At 45.6% G+C, this 15,161-nt stretch overlaps 3 non-coding genes across 3 annotated transcripts; all 3 read right to left on the bottom strand.

Annotated features, from left to right (window-relative positions):
- Positions 1-1,889: 1,889 nt before the first annotated feature.
- On the bottom strand, positions 1,890-1,961 carry TRNAA-CGC (transfer RNA alanine (anticodon CGC)). Its single transcript has one exon. It is a non-coding gene; the product is annotated as a tRNA-Ala (tRNA).
- A 1,738-nt stretch (positions 1,962-3,699) lies between these two features.
- TRNAA-CGC (transfer RNA alanine (anticodon CGC)) lies at positions 3,700-3,771 on the bottom strand. The gene has a single exon. It is a non-coding gene; the product is annotated as a tRNA-Ala (tRNA).
- A 5,355-nt stretch (positions 3,772-9,126) lies between these two features.
- Positions 9,127-9,198, bottom strand: TRNAA-CGC (transfer RNA alanine (anticodon CGC)). The gene has a single exon. It is a non-coding gene; the product is annotated as a tRNA-Ala (tRNA).
- Between the last annotated feature and the right edge of the window lie 5,963 nt (positions 9,199-15,161).

The raw sequence follows: 15,161 nt of genomic DNA, 5'->3' as shown, positions 1-15,161 counted from the left end.
ATTCTGCCCGACTGACATGAAAAAACACTTTGCACAAGAAGGCTTTGCAATTTTTTTACAAAAAAGAACACAACCCGCGGACGTTCCTATCGAGTGGCTTACGACCGCGTAATATCGGTCAGTGAAACGGCGCACCATGCTCCCGGTCTCCTCCTCTCCGTCTACCTTAGTTTCCTGGACGGCTAGGACGTCTATGTCTTGGTCTGTGAGCAACCGATAGAGCTGACTTTGCCTACGCCTAGCCGCCAACCCTCTGACGTTAAGCGTAGCTATACTGAATGGCGGAGTTAATTCCATAGTGACTTGTTCGCTAAAGGAGTAGGCCCGGAGCATGGCGCTTACCCTTCACGACCAGCCCTCGGCTAGCCGCCTCCAGGACCATCCTGCTTCCCAGCGCTGTTTTCTTTTGCCTTATCCTCCAGTCTCCGGTCGGTAGGGACTTTCGGCTTAGGTTTGAGACTACGCCGCCTCCCTTGCGGCGCCTTCGCAGGCGGCTCCTGGCTGCTGGTGGACGACGCCCCGTCCTGCTCTACTGAGTCGTCGAGTGGACGCTTTAGCGTGGCGCTGGTCACGCACATCTCGTCGTCGCTGTCCGCCGCCGTCTCTCCCTGACCCTCCGTTGTATCAGCTGTCCCCACTGGAACCACGTCCGTCTCGACCCGCTCAGGCTCGGCCGCTGACGGGGCGCTGGCCGGTGTAGTCGAAAGCTGGCGAGTCTCCGGAAACTTGGGTGTGTCTGCCTGCGCCGCCCCTCCAGTAGTCACAGGGACCACTGGGCTTCCGACCCCTTTGGCGGCGTCCTCTGCCTCGGCCGCGTCCATGACGTGATCAGCCATCGCCTCGTTCTTCGCTGGCCCCATTGCACTGGCGTACGTTCGAACGCAATCCGCCTCGACGTGTCCGAAGCGTTTGCACCGCGAGCAACGGGGAACCTTGCACTCTCGGCGGACGTGCCCTTTGCCTTGGCAGCGCAAGCATTGCATCGGCCGACCAGGCACAACCAGCAAGGCCAGCTCTCCATCGATCCTGATCTGGTGCGGAAGGTCTTCGACCCTGACGCCGCTTTTCAGCTTCAGGAGAGCTGTTCTCGTGGTCGAACACTTGTCGGCCATGCCCGGGACACGCCACCGCTCACGGCTCACCTCCACGACCTTGCCGAAAGCCGACAGCGCCGTCCGTACTTCTTCGTCGCTCACCCCGTGAAGCAGCCAGTGAATTCGTAGCCGCACCTGCTGGTCCTGTGGGTCGACGACGACGCAGCGCCGCCCCTTCACCTGCAGCTCCTTCAAGGCGAGCAGGCGTTTTGTGGGAGCGGCATCATTGAATGTCACCGCCCACAAGTGGTTAACCTGGTATGCACCGAGGCTTACCACATCCGGCAGCAGGCCCGTTGGCGTCAATGCGTCCCTGAAATCTTCGACCTTGTATGGCCTCGCTCGTACATCACCGTGTAAAAACACGGTGTTGATAACAAGTCGTCCTTTTGGCATTTGCGGCAAAATAAACTGGTATTCGCTATCTCCGTTCCTGTTTCCGCGGCTAAGATTGGCCGCTGTCGCCGCTCCGCTGGAGCTCATGATCCTGCGATCCGTTCAGCACGACTGCCGGAAGCAGAATGTCTGAGCTGCACCCCTGTTATGTCAGTAGCACTTATTTATGCGTTTGATGGTGCTCAACAGATTATTTTAACAGCAAAATAAATTATTACTCGAAATAAACAAAATCATCTCGTCATTGCAACGTGATACAATTTTTTCGTCAAAAAAAAGAAAAATATTTCTATCATAAAAGAAAAGGGCAGCAATGTTTTAGTAGAATCACTCGTCGCATTTCAAGCTGCCGTAGTATTACAACACATAAAAAAGATAGCGCTAAAGTCGTGAGCACTTTGGAGGTGCCGGGGTTCGAACCCGGGACTTCTCACATGCGAAGAGAGCGCTCTACCTCTGAGCTACACCCCCGTTATGTCAGGAGCACTTATGTATGCTATTGATGGTGCTCAAGAAATTATTTTCACAAAAACCTGATTATTACTCGAAATAAACAAAATCATCTCGTCATTGCAACACGATAAATTTTTTGTCAACAAAGATAGAAACCCATTTCTATCATAAAGGAAAGGGCACCGATGTTTTAGTAGATTATCTCGTCGTATTTCATGGTGCCGTAGCAGTACAACACAAAAAAGTTAGCGCAAAAGTTCAAATTGATTGATTTGTGGGGTTGCACATCCCAAAACCACCTAATGATTATGAGAGACGCCGTAGTGGAGGGCTCCGGAAATTTCGACCACCTGGGGTTCTTTAACGTGAACCCAAATCTGAGCACACGGGCCTACAACATTTCCGCCTCCACCGGAAATGCAGCCGCCGCAGCCGGGAAACGAACCCGCGAGCTGCGGGTCAGCAGCCGAGTACCTTAGCCACTAGACCACCGAGGAGGGGCCGCAAAAGTTCAGAGAGCTCTGGAGGCGCCACGCTTCGAACCAGGGACTTCCCACATGCGAAGCAAGCGCTCTACCTCTGAGCTGCCCCCGTGTTATGTCAGGAGCACTTATTTATGCGTTTGATGGTGCTCAACAGATTATTTTAACAACAAAATAAACTATTACTCGAAATAAACAAAATCATCTCGTCATTGCAACGTGATACAATTTTTTTGTTAACAAAGAAAGAAACATATTTCTATCATAAAAGAAAAGGGCAGCCATGTTTTAGTAGAATCACTCGTCGCATTTCAAGCTGCCGTAGTATTACAACACATAAAAAAGATAGCGCTAAAGTCGAGAGCACTTTGGAGGTGCCAGGGTTCGAACCCGGGACTTCTCACATGCGACGCAAGCGCTCTGCCTCTGAGCTACACCCCCGTTATGTCAGGAGCACTTATGTATGCTATTGATGGTGCTCAAGAAATTATTTTCACAAAATTATAACTATTACTCGAAATAAACAAAATCATCTCCTCATTGCAACGCGATAAATTTTTTGTCAACAAAGATAGAAACACATTTCTATCATAAAGGAAAGGGCACCGATGTTTTAGTAGATCATCTCGTCGCAATTCATGGTGCCGTAGTAGTACAACACAAAAAAGATAGTGCAAAAGTTCAAATTGATTTATTTGTGGGGTTTCACGTCCCAAAACCACCATATGATTATGAGAGCCGCCATAGTGGAGGGCTCCGGAAATTTCGACCACCTGGGGTTCTTTATCGTGCACCCAAATCTGAGCACATGGGCCTACAACATTTCCGCCTCCATCGGAAATGCAGCCGCAGCAGCCGGGAAACGAACCCGCGACCTGCGGGTCAGCAGCCGAGTGCCTTAGCCACTAGACCACCACGGAGGGGCCACAAAAGTTCAGAGAGCTCTGGAGGCGCCACGGTTCAAACCAGGGACTTCTCACATGCGAAGCAAGCGCTCTACCTCTGAGCTGCACCCCTGTTATGTCAGGAGCACTTATTTATGCGTTTGATGGTGCTCAACAGATTATTTTAACAACAAAATAAATTATTACTCGAAATAAACAAAATCATCTCGTCATTGCAACGTGAAACAATTTTTTGGTTAACAAAAAAAGAAACATATTTCTATCATAAAAGAAAAGGGCAGCAATGTTTTAGTAGAATCACTCGTCGCATTTCAAGCTGCCGTAGTATTACAACACATAAAAAAGATAGCGCTAAAGTCGAGAGCACTTTGGAGGTGCCGGGGTTCGAACCCGGAAATTCTCACATGCGAAGCAAGCGCTCTACCTCTGAGCTACACCCCCGTTATGTCAGGAGAACTTATGTATGCTATTGATGGTGCTCAAGAAATTATTTTCACAAAAACTTAATTATTACTCGAAATAAACAAAATCATCTCGTCATTGCAACACGATAAATTTTTTGTCAACAAAGATAGAAACACATTTCTATCATAAAGGAAAGGGCACCGATGTTTTAGTAGATTATCTCGTCGTATTTCATGGTGCCGTAGCAGTACAACACAAAAAAATAGCGCAAAAGTTCAAATTGATTGATTTGTGTGGTTGCACGTCCCAAAACCACCTCATGATTATGAGAGACGCCGTTGTGGAGGGCTCCGGAAATTTCGACCACCTGGGGTTCTTTAACGTGAACCCAAATCTGAGCACACGGGCCTACAACATTTCCGCCTACATCGGAAATGCAGCCGCCGCCGCCGGGAAATGAACCCGCAACCTGCGGGTCAGCAGCCGAGTACCTTAGCCACTAGACCACCGCGTAGGGGCCGCAAAAGTTCAAAGAGCTCTGGAGGCGCCACGGTTTGAACCAGGGACTTCTCACATGCGAAGCAAGCGCTCTACCTCTGAGCTGCACCCCTGTTAAGTCAGGAGCACGTATTTATGCGTTTGATGGTGCTCAACAGATTATTTTAACAACAAAATAAATAATTACTCGAAATAAACAAAATCATCTCGTCATTGCGACATGATACAATTTTTTTGTTAACAAAGAAAGAAACATATTTCTATCATAAAAGAAAAGGGCAGCAATGTTTTAGTAGAATCACTCGTCGCATTTCAAGCTGCCGTAGTATTACAACACATAAAAAAGATAGCGCTAAAGTCGAGAGCACTTTGGAGGTGCCAGGGTTCGATCCCGGGACTTCTCACATGCGACGCAAGCGCTCTGCCTCTGAGCTACACCCCCCTTATGTCAGGAGCACTTATGTATTCTATTGATGGTGCTCAAGAAATTATTTTCACAAAAACTTAAATATTACTCGAAATAAACAAAATCATCTCGTCATTGCAACGCGATAAATTTTTTGTTAACAAAGATAGAAACACATTTCTTTCATAAAGAAAAGGGCACCGATGTTTTAGTAGATTATCTCGTCGCATTTCGTGGTGCCGTAGCAGTACAACACAAAAAAGATAGCGCAAAAGTTCAAATTGATTGATTTGTGGGGTTGCACGTCCCAAAACCACCTCGTGATTATGAGAGACGCCGTAGTGGAGGGCTCCGGAAATTTTGACCACCTGGGGTTCATTAACGTGCACCCAAATCTGAGCACACGGGCCTACAGCATTTCCGCCTCTATCGGAAATGCAGCCGCCGCAGCCGGGAAACGAACCCGCAACCTGCGGGTAAGCAGCCGAGTACCTTACCCACTAGACCACCGCGTAGGGGCCGCAAAAGTTCAGAGAGCTCTGGAGGCGCCACGGTTCGAACCAGGGACTTCTCAATAGCGAAGCAAGCGCTCTACCTATGAGCTGCACCCCTGTTATGTCAGGAGCATTTATTTATGCGTTTGATGGTGCTCAACAGATTATTTAACCAACAAAATAAATTATTACTCGAAATAAACAAAATCATCTCGTCATTACAACGTGATACAATTTTTTTGTCAACAAAGAAAGAAACATATTTCTATTATAAAAGAAAAGGGCAGCAATGTTTTAGTAGAATCACTCGTCGCATTTCAAGCTGCTGTAGTATTACAACACAATAAAAAGATAGCGATAAGTTGAAAGCACTTTGGAGGTGCCGGGGTTCGAACCCGGGACTTCTCACAAGGGAAGCAAGCGCTCTGCCTCTGAGCTACACCCCGTTATGTCAGGAGCACTTATGTATGCTATTAATGCTGCTCAAGAAATTATTTTCACAAAAAATTAATTATTACTCGAAATAAACAAAATCATCTAGTCATTGCAACGCGATAAATTTTTTGTCAAGAAAGATAGAAACACATTTCTATCATAAAGGAAAGGGCACCGATTTATTAGTAGATTATCTCGTCGCATTTCATGGTGCCGTAGTAGTACAACACAAAAAAGATAGTGCAAAAGTTCAAATTGATTTATTTGTGGGGTTTCACGTCCCAAAACCACCTCATGATTAAGAGAGACGCCGTAGTGGAGGGCTCCGGAAATTTCGACCACCTGGGGTTCTTTAACGTGAACCCAAATCTGAGCACACGGGCCTACAACATTTCCGCCTCCAACAGAAATGCAGCCGCCGCAGCCGGGAAACGAACCCGCGACCTGCGGGTCAGCAGCCGAGTACCTTAGCCACTAGACCACCGCGGAGGGGCCGCAAAAGTTCAGAGAGCTCTGGAGGCGCCACGGTTCGAACCAGGGACTTCTCACATGCGAAGCAAGCGCTCTACCTCTGAACTGCACCCCTGTTATGTCAGGAGCACTCATTTATGCGTTTGATGGTGCTCAACAGATTATTTTAACAACCAAATAAATTATTACTCAAAATAAACAAAATCATCTCGTCATTGCAACGTGATACAATTTTTTTGTCAACAAAGAAAGAAACATATTTCTATTATAAAAGAAAAGGGCAGCAATGTTTTAGTAGAATCACTCGTCGCATTTCAAGCTGCCGTAGTATTACAACACATTAAAAATATAGCGCTAAAGTGGAGAGCACTTTGGAGTTGACGGGGTTCGAACCCGGGACTTCTCACATGCGAAGCAAGCGCTCTGCCTCTGAGCTACACCCCCGTTATGTCAGGAGCACTTATGTATGCTATTGATGGTGCTCAAGAAATTATTTTCAGAAAAAATTAATTATTACTCGAAATAAACAAAATCATCTCGTCATTGCAACACGATAAATTTTTTGTCAACAAAGATTAAAACACATTTCTATCATAAAGGAAAGGGCACCGATGTTTTAGTAGATTATCTCGTCGTATTTCATGGTGCCCTAGTAGTACAACACAAAAAAGTTAGCGCAAAAGTTCAAATTGATTGATTTGTGGGGTTGCACGTCCCAAAACCACCTCATGATTATGAGAGACGCCGTTGTGGAGGGCTCCGGAAATTTCGACCACCTGGGGTTCTTTAACGTGAACCCAAATTTGAGCACACGGGCCTACAACATTTCCGCCTCCATCGGAAATGCAGCCGCCGCAGCCGGGAAACGAACCCGCAACCTGCGGGTCAGCAGCCGAGTACCTTAGCCACTAGACCACCGCGTAGGGGCCGCAAAAGTTCAGAGAGCTCTGGAGGCGCCACGGTTCGAACCAGGGACTTCTCACATGCGAAGCAAGCGCTCTACCTCTGAGCTGCACCCCTGTTATGTCAGGAGCACTTATTTATGCGTTTGATGGTGCTCAACAGATTATTTTAACAACAAAATAAATTATTACTCGAAATAAACAAAATCATCTCGTCATTGCGACATGATACAATTTTTTCGTTAACAAAGAAAGAAACATATTTATATCATAAAAGAAAAGGGCAGCAATGTTTTAGTAGAATCACTCGTCGCATTTCAAGCTGCCGTAGTATTACAACACATAAAAAAGATAGCGCTAAAGTCGAGGGCACTTTGGAGGTGCCAGGGTTCGAACCCGGGACTTCTCACATGCGACGCAAGCGCTCTGCCTCTGAGTTACACCCCCGTTATGTCAGGAGCACTTATGTATGCTATTGATGGTGCTCAAGAAATTATTTTCACAAAAATATAACTAATACTCGAAATAAACAAAATCATCTCCTCATTGCAACGCAATAAATTTTTTGTCAACAAAGATAGAAACACATTTCTATCATAAAGAAAAGAGCACCGATGTTTTAGTAGATTATCTCGTCGCATTTCATGGTGCCGTAGTAGTACAACACAAAAAAGTTAGCGCAAAAGTTCAAATTGATTGATTTGTGGGGTTGCACGTCCCAAAACCACCTCATGTATATGAGAGACGCCGTAGTGGAGGGCTCCGGAAACTTTGACCACCTGGGGTTATTTAACGTGCACCCAAATCTGAGCACACGGGCCTACAACATTTCCGCCTCTATCGGAAATGCAGCCGCCGCAGCCGGGAAACGAACCCGCAACCTGCGGGTCAGCAGCCGAGTACCTTAGCCACTAGACCAACGCGTAGGCGCCGCAAAAATTCAGAGAGCTCTGGAGGCGCCACGGTTCAAACCAGAGACTTCTCACATGCGAAGCAAGCGCTCTACCTCTGAGCTGCACCCCTGTTATGTCAGGAGCACTTATTTATGCGTTTGATGGTGCTCAACAGATTATTTTAACAACAAAATAAATTATTACTCGAAATAAACAAAATCATCTCGTCATTGCAAGGTGAAAGAATTTTTTGGTTAACAAAAAAAGAAACATATTTCTATCATAAAAGAAAAGGGCAGCAATGTTTTAGTAGAATCACTCGTCGCATTTCAAGCTGCCGTAGTATTACAACACATAAAAAAGATAGCGCTAAAGTCGAGAGCACTTTGGAGGTGCCTGGGTATTGAACCCGGGACTTCTCACATGCGAAGCAAGCGCTCTACCTCTGAGCTACACCCCCGTTATGGCAGGAGTACTTATGTATGCTATTGATGGTGCTCAAGAAATTATTTTCACAAAAACTTCATTATTACTCGAAATAAACAAAATCATCTCGTCATTGCAACACGATAAATTTTTGTCAACAAAGATAGAAACACATTTCTATCATAAAGGAAAGGGCACCGATGTTTTAGTAGCTTATCTCGTCGTATTTCATGGTGCCGTAGCAGTACAACACAAAAAAGTTAGCGCAAAAGTTCGAATTGATTGATTTGTGGGGTTGCACGTCCCAAAACCACCTCATGATTATGAGAGACGCCGTAGTGGAGGGCTCCGGAAATTTCGACCACCTGGGGTTCTTTAACGTGAACCCAAATCTGAGCACACGGGCCTACAACATTTCCGCCTCCATCGGAAATGCAGCCGCCGCAGCCGGGAAACGAACCCGCGACCTGCGGGTCAGCAGCCGAGTACCTTACCCACTAGACCACCGCGGAGGGGCCGCAAAAGTTCAGAGAGCTCTGGAGGCGCCACGGTTCGAACCAGGGACTTCTCACATACGAAGCAAGCGCTCTACCTCTGAGCTGCGCCCCTGTTATGTCAGGAGCACTTATTTATGCGTTTGATGGTGCTCAACAGATTATTTTAACAACCAAATAAATTATTACTCGAAATAAACAAAATCATCTCGTCATTGCAACGTGATGCAATTTTTTTGTCAACAAAGAAAGAAACATATTTCTATTATAAAAGAAAAGGGCAGCAATGTTTTAGTAGAATCACTCGTCGCATTTCAAGCTGCCGTAGTATTACAACACATTAAAAAGATAGCGCTAAAGTCGAGAGCACTTTGGAGGTGCCGGGGTTCGAACCCGGGACTTCTCACATGCGAAGCAAGCGCTCTGCCACTGAGCTACACCCCCGTTATGTCAGGAGCACTTATGTATGCTATTGATGGTGCTCAAGAAATTATTTTCACAAAAAATAATTATTACTCGAAATAAACAAAATCATCTCGTCATTGCAACGCGATAAACTTTTTGTCAAGAAAGATAGAAACACATTTCTATCATAAAGGAAAGGGCACCGATTTATTAGTAGATTATCTCGTCGCATTTCATGGTGCCGTAGTAGTACAACACAAAAAAGATAGCGCAAAAGTTCTGATTGATTTATTTGTGGGGTTTCACGTCCCAAAACCACCATATGATTATGAGAAACGCCAAAGTGGAGGGCTCCGGAAATTTCGACCACCTGGGGTTCTTTAACGTGCACCCAAATCTGAGCACACGGGCCTACAACATTTCCGCCTCCATCGGAAATGCAGCCGCCGCAGCCGGGAAACGAACCCGCGACCAGCGGGTCAGCAGCCGAGTGCCTTAGCCACTATACCACCACGGAGGAGCCGCAAAAGTTCAGAGAGCTCTGGAGGCGCCACGGTTTGAACCAGGGACTTCTCACATGCGAAGCAAGCGCTCTGCTTCTGAGCTGCACCCCTGTTATGTCAGGAGCACTTATTTATGCGTTTGATGGTGCTCAACAGATTATTTTAACAACAAAATAAATAATTACTCGAAATAAACAAAATCATCTCGTCATTGCAACGTGATACAATTTTTTGTTAACAAAGAAAGAAACATATTTCTATCATAAAAGAAAAGGGCAGCAATGTTTTAGTAGAATCACTCGTCGCATTTCAAGCTGCCGTAGTAGTACAACACAAAAAAGATAGCGCGAAAGTTCAAATTGATTGATTTGTGGGGTTGCACGTCCCAAAACCACCTCATGATTATGAGAGACGCCGTAGTGGAGGGCTCCGGAAATTTCGACCACCTGGGGTTCTTTAACGTGAACCCAAATCTGAGCACACGGGCCTACATTATTTCCGCCTCTATCGGAAATGCAGCCGCCGCAGCCGGGAAACGAACCCGGAACCTGCGGGTCAGCAGCCGAGTACCTTAGCCACAAGACCACCGCGTAGGGGCCGCAAAAGTTCAGAGAGCTCTGGAGGCGCCACGGTTCGAACCAGGGACTTCTCACATGCGAAGCAAGCGCTCTACCTCTGAGCTGCACCCCTGTTATGTTAGGAGCACTTATTTATGCGTTTGATGGTGCTCAACTGATTATTTTAACAACAAAATAAATTATTACTCGAAATAAACAAAATCATCTCGTCATTGCGACATGATACAATTTTTTCGTTAACAAAGAAAGAAACATATTTCTATCATAAAAGAAAAGGGCAGCAATGTTTTAGTAGAATCACTCGTCGCATTTCAAGCTGCCGTAGTATTACAACACATAAAAAAGATAGCGCTAAAGTCGAGAGCACTTTGGAGGTGCCGGGGTATCGAACCCGGGACTTCTCACATGCGAAGCAAGCGCTCTACCTCTGAGCTACACCGCCGTTATGTCAGGAGCACTTATGTATGCTATTGATGGTGCTCAAGAAATTATTTTCACAAAAACTTCATTATTACTCGAAATAAACAAAATCATCTCGTCATTGCAACGCGATAAATTTTTGTCAACAAAGATTGAAACACATTTCTATCATAAAGGAAAGGGCACCGATGTTTTAGTAGATTATCTCGTCGTATTTCATGGTGCCGTAGCAGTACAACACAAAAAAGTTAGCGCAAAAGTTCGAATTGATTGATTTGTGGGGTTGCACGTCCCAAAACCACCTCATGATTATGAGAGACGCCGTAGTGGAGGGCTCCGGAAATTTCGACCACCTGGGGTTCTTTAACGGGAACCCAAATCTGAGCACACGGGCCTACAACATTTCCGCCTCCATCGGAAATGCAGCCGCCGCAGCCGGGAAACGAACCCGCGACCTGCGGGTCAGCAGCCGAGTACCTTAGCCACTAGACCACCGCGGAGGGGCCGCAAAAGTTCAGAGAGCTCTGGAGGCGCCACGGTTCGAACCAGGGACTTCTCACATACGAAGCAAGCGCTCTACCTCTGACCTGCGCCCCTGTTATGTCAGGAGCACTTATTTATGCGTTTGATGGTGCTCAACAGATTATTTTAACAATCAAATAAATTATTACTCGAAATAAACAAAATCATCTCGTAATTGCAACGTGATACAATTTTTTTGTCAACAAAGAAAGAAACACATTTCTATTATAAAAGAAAAGGGCAGCAATGTTTTAGTAGAATCACTCGTCGCATTTCAAGCTGCCGTAGTATTACAACACATTAAAAAGATAGCGCTAAAGTCGAGAGCACTTTGGAGGTGCCGGGGTTTGAACCCGGGACTTCTCACATGCGAAGCAAGCTCTCTGGCACTGAGCTACACCCCCGTTATGTCAGGAGCACTTATGTATGCTATTGATGGTGCTCAAGAAATTGTTTTCACAAAAAATTAATTATTTCTCGAAAAAAACAAAATCATCTCGTCATTGCATTGCGATAAATTTTTTGTCAACAAAGATAGAAACACATTTCTATCTCAAAGGAAAGGGCACCGATGTTTTAGTAGATTATCTCGTCGCATTTCATGGTGCCGTAGTAGTACAACACAAAAAAGATAGCGCGAAAGTTCAAATTGATTGATTTGTGGGGTTGCACGTCCCAAAACCACCTCATGATTATGAGAGACGCCGTAGTGGAGGGCTCCGGAAATTTCGACCACCTGGGGTTCTTTAACGTGCACCCAAATCTGAGCACACGGGCCTACAACATTTCCGCCTCCATCGGAAATGCAGCCGCCGCAGCCGGGAAACGAACCCGCGACCAGCGGGTCAGCAGCCGAGTGCCTTAGCCACTAGACCACCGCGGAGGGGCCGCAAAAGTTCAGAGAACTCTGGAGGCGCCACGGTTTGAACCAGGGACTTCTCACATGCGAAGCAAGCGCTCTGCTTCTGAGCTGCACCCCTGTTATGTCAGGAGCACTTATTTATGCGTTTGATGGTGCTCAACAGATTATTTTAACAACAAAATAAATAATTACTCGAAATAAACAAAATCATCTCGTCATTGCAACGTGATACAATTTTTTGTTAACAAAGAAAGAAACATATTTCTATCATAAAAGAAAAGGGCAGCAATGTTTTAGTAGAATCACTCGTCGCATTTCAAGCTGCCGTAGTATTACAACACATAAAAAAGATAGCGCTAAAGTTGAGAGCACTTTGGAGGTGCCAGGGTTCGAACCCGGGACTTTGCACATGCGAAGCAAGCGCTCTGCCTCTGAGCTACACCCCCGCTATGTCAGGAGCACTTATGTATGCTATTGATGGTGCTCAAGAAATTAGTTTAACAAAAAATTAATTATTTCTCGAAAAAAACAAAATCATCTCGTCAATGCAACGCGATAAATTTTTGTCAACAAAGATAGAAACACATTTCTATCATAAAGGAAAGGGCACCGATGTTTTAGTAGATTATCTCGTCGCATTTCATGGTGCCCTAGTAGTACAACACAAAAAAGATAGCGCAAAAGTTCAAATTGATTGATTTGTGGGGTTGCACGTCCCAAACCACCTCATGATTATGAGAGACGCCGTAGTGGAGGGCTCCGGAAATTTCGACCACCTGGGGTTCTTTAACGTGCACCCAAATCTGAGCACACGGGCCTACAACATTTCCGCCTCCATCGGAAATGCAGCCGCCGCAGCCGGGAAACGAACCCGCGACCAGCGGGTCAGCAGCCGAGTGCCTTAGCCACTAGACCACCGCGGAGGGGCCGCAAAAGTTCAGAGAACTCTGGAGGCGCCACGGTTTGAACCAGGGACTTCTCACATGCGAAGCAAGCGCTCTGCTTCTGAGCTGCACCCCTGTTATGTCAGGAGCACTTATTTATGCGTTTGATGGTGCTCAACAGATTATTTTAACAACAAAATAAATAATTACTCGAAATAAACAAAATCATCTCGTCATTGCAACGTGATACAATTTTTTGTTAACAAAGAAAGAAACATATTTCTATCATAAAAGAAAAGGGCAGCAATGTTTTAGTAGAATCACTCGTCGCATTTCAAGCTGCCGTAGTAGTACAACACAAAAAAGATAGCGCGAAAGTTCAAATTGATTGATTTGTGGGGTTGCACGTCCCAAAACCACCTCATGATTATGAGAGACGCCGTAGTGGAGGGCTCCGGAAATTTCGACCACCTGGGGTTCTTTAACGTGAACCCAAATCTGAGCACACGGGCCTACATTATTTCCGCCTCTATCGGAAATGCAGCCGCCGCAGCCGGGAAACGAACCCGGAACCTGCGGGTCAGCAGCCGAGTACCTTAGCCACAAGACCACCGCGTAGGGGCCGCAAAAGTTCAGAGAGCTCTGGAGGCGCCACGGTTCGAACCAGGGACTTCTCACATGCGAAGCAAGCGCTCTACCTCTGAGCTGCACCCCTGTTATGTTAGGAGCACTTATTTACGCGTTTGATGGTGCTCAACTGATTATTTTAACAACAAAATAAATTATTACTCGAAATAAACAAAATCATCTCGTCATTGCGACATGATACAATTTTTTCGTTAACAAAGAAAGAAACATATTTCTATCATAAAAGAAAAGGGCAGCAATGTTTTAGTAGAATCACTCGTCGCATTTCAAGCTGCCGTAGTATTACAACACATAAAAAAGATAGCGCTAAAGTCGAGAGCACTTTGGAGGTGCCGGGGTATCGAACCCGGGACTTCTCACATGCGAAGCAAGCGCTCTACCTCTGAGCTACACCGCCGTTATGTCAGGAGCACTTATGTATGCTATTGATGGTGCTCAAGAAATTATTTTCACAAAAACTTCATTATTACTCGAAATAAACAAAATCATCTCGTCATTGCAACGCGATAAATTTTTGTCAACAAAGATTGAAACACATTTCTATCATAAAGGAAAGGGCACCGATGTTTTAGTAGATTATCTCGTCGTATTTCATGGTGCCGTAGCAGTACAACACAAAAAAGTTAGCGCAAAAGTTCAAATTGATTGATTTGTGGGGTTGCACGTCCCAAAACCACCTCATGATTATGAGAGACGCCGTAGTGGAGGGCTCCGGAAATTTCGACCACCTGGGGTTCTTTAACGGGAACCCAAATCTGAGCACACGGGCCTACAACATTTCCGCCTCCATCGGAAATGCAGCCGCCGCAGCCGGGAAACGAACCCGCGACCTGCGGGTCAGCAGCCGAGTACCTTAGCCACTAGACCACCGCGGAGGGGCCGCAAAAGTTCAGAGAGCTCTGGAGGCGCCACGGTTCGAACCAGGGACTTCTCACATACGAAGCAAGCGCTCTACCTCTGACCTGCGCCCCTGTTATGTCAGGAGCACTTATTTATGCGTTTGATGGTGCTCAACAGATTATTTTAACAATCAAATAAATTATTACTCGAAATAAACAAAATCATCTCGTAATTGCAACGTGATACAATTTTTTTGTCAACAAAGAAAGAAACACATTTCTATTATAAAAGAAAAGGGCAGCAATGTTTTAGTAGAATCACTCGTCGCATTTCAAGCTGCCGTAGTATTACAACACATTAAAAAGATAGCGCTAAAGTCGAGAGCACTTTGGAGGTGCCGGGGTTCGAACCCGGGACTTCTCACATGCGAAGCAAGCTCTCTGGCACTGAGCTACACCCCCGTTATGTCAGGAGCACTTATGTATGCTATTGATGGTGCTCAAGAAATTGTTTTCACAAAAAATTAATTATTTCTCGAAAAAAACAAAATCATCTCGTCATTGCATTGCGATAAATGTTTTGTCAACAAAGATAGAAACACATTTCTATCTCAAAGGAAAGGGCACCGATGTTTTAGTAGATTATCTCGTCGCATTTCATGGTGCCGTAGTAGTACAACACAAAAAAGATAGCGCGAAAGTTCAAATTGATTGATTTGTGGGGTTGCACGTCCCAAAACCACCTC

This window comes from Rhipicephalus microplus, chromosome X, assembly GCF_043290135.1.
Source record: "Rhipicephalus microplus isolate Deutch F79 chromosome X, USDA_Rmic, whole genome shotgun sequence".
Taxonomy (NCBI): Eukaryota; Metazoa; Arthropoda; class Arachnida; order Ixodida; family Ixodidae; genus Rhipicephalus; species Rhipicephalus microplus.
Note: the sequence above shows the minus strand (reverse complement) of the source record. Positions and strands in the feature narration are given on the sequence as shown.